The 1,808-nt window shown below is 39.8% G+C and overlaps 1 protein-coding gene across 1 annotated transcript in view; it reads left to right on the top strand.

The window, feature by feature from the left end:
• STX18 (syntaxin 18) overlaps positions 1 to 1,808 on the top strand; it is a gene marked incomplete in the record, with an annotated part of 99,085 nt that overhangs the window by 65,066 nt on the left and 32,211 nt on the right.

The following is a 1,808-nucleotide window of genomic DNA, read 5'->3' as shown; positions in this document are numbered from 1 at the left end:
TAAGATGAAACTGCAGTACCCGGTGGAAACCCACGCAAACACAGGCAGAACCTGCAAACTCCATGCAGATAGTTTCCTGGCTGAGATTCAAACCTGGGACCCAGCGCTGCAAAAGCCAGAGTGCTGACCTCTGAGTGTATACATGGCTAAAATTTTGTTTTTGTTTTACATAAAGCTGGGGAAAGAAACAAAGCAGGTAATGATAGGAAATAATTGCAAAATGATGGAAATTACCATTTTGTGTTTGGAAGAAGTGAAAGAAGAATTACCTTTACCTCCTCTTAACATTCTGGATTTCTAATCTCTTCCTGTCTTCTTGGCAATGACAACCTGGAGAAATAAAGAAGGTGAATCAATCAGTGGCACAAATAGTAATAAAAACTTTGTAGCAGCAGTATCCTTGCTCTTTCTCTACATTATCCAAAAATCTAGAAGATACATTCCTAGATTGTAAGTTCTTTGGGGCAGGGTTCTCGCCTCCTCCTATGTTACTGTCTGTATCTGTCACTTGCAACCATTATTTCTATGTACAGCGACACACACATGCTTTAAGGATAAGCTTGGAGAGTACTGAATGGCATGTAGAAAGGAAATCTTCATGACATAGATGCAGCATAAATGAGACAAGGTTTCTCATGCAGGGTCCCTGCAGAGGTTTCTGGGGATTCCTTAAGCAATGAGCAGTTTGTGCCTCTCAGGTCAGTTTAGCTGACACCAATGATCTTTTAGTAAGGGTCATCAGTAAGGGTATTATTCTTCCTAATGGCCACCAAACTAATGTACTGTGAGCTGTGAATATAGTAATTATAGTCAGGGGTAATTCCTTCCTGATGATCTTTTTGCTTGTGGTCCTCGAAATGATTTGGTTCATTATAAAGAAACTTTGGTTACCTGCAGCGCCACCTGATGTTTAGTTTGCATAGTGCCTTGGATTTAGAATTATTATTACACAGTATTTATATAGCGCCATCATATTAAGCAGCGCTGTACAAAGTCCATAGTCATGTCACTAGCTATCCCTCAAAGGGGCTTACAATCTAATGTCCCTACTATAGTCATATGACATTTTTACAGTCATAGGTCAATTTGCGAGGGGGAAGCCAATAAACCTAAGTGCATGTTTTAGGAATGTTGGAGGAATCCGGAGTACCCAGAGGAAACCCACACAAACATGGGGAGAACCTGCAAACTCCATGCAGATAGTGTCCTGGCTGAGATTTGAACCTGGGACCTAGCACTGCAAAAGGCCAGAGCACTTAGCTCTGAGCAACCGTACTCGAGGGCCATTCACACATGCTTGTGTTGGCACATATGGGAATATTTTCAAACCGAAGATGTTCAAATTATCTTAGTGGAAGGGAAATCTTAAATGATAAAAATGTATTTTTAAAGTAAACCTGTCAGAATATGTAGAATAAGTTGGTATTGCAACAAACTGAGTTGAAGAGACTTTTCAGGTATTTTTCCAACAGCTTGAGAGGTGGTCACAATTTTTTTAGTTCAAATTAAAAAGATGGAAAGCTGTGATGAAAGGAATCCTATTTACTCTGCTAATCTTCTATCTCTAGATTGTTTTTAAAAGTTCTAACTCTGAAGTTGCCATCTTGATCCTGGATTCCTGAAAACTTTATGACTTATTTTCGCATCTGGTGGGCCTTAAGTTATTCCACGTGTTGTTTCTCTTTTCTACTAATATTATTTTGTGCACAGATTGGATGGACATAAGGTCTGGCATCAAAGAATAATTGGCGATCTCTAGGGCATGTGCTGATGTACTGCCATGATTCTGTATCGCCTGCCCCTGTAAT

Source organism: Pyxicephalus adspersus, chromosome 3 (genome assembly GCF_032062135.1).
Source record: "Pyxicephalus adspersus chromosome 3, UCB_Pads_2.0, whole genome shotgun sequence".
Classification (NCBI taxonomy): domain Eukaryota; kingdom Metazoa; phylum Chordata; class Amphibia; order Anura; family Pyxicephalidae; genus Pyxicephalus; species Pyxicephalus adspersus.
Note: the sequence above shows the minus strand (reverse complement) of the source record. Positions and strands in the feature narration are given on the sequence as shown.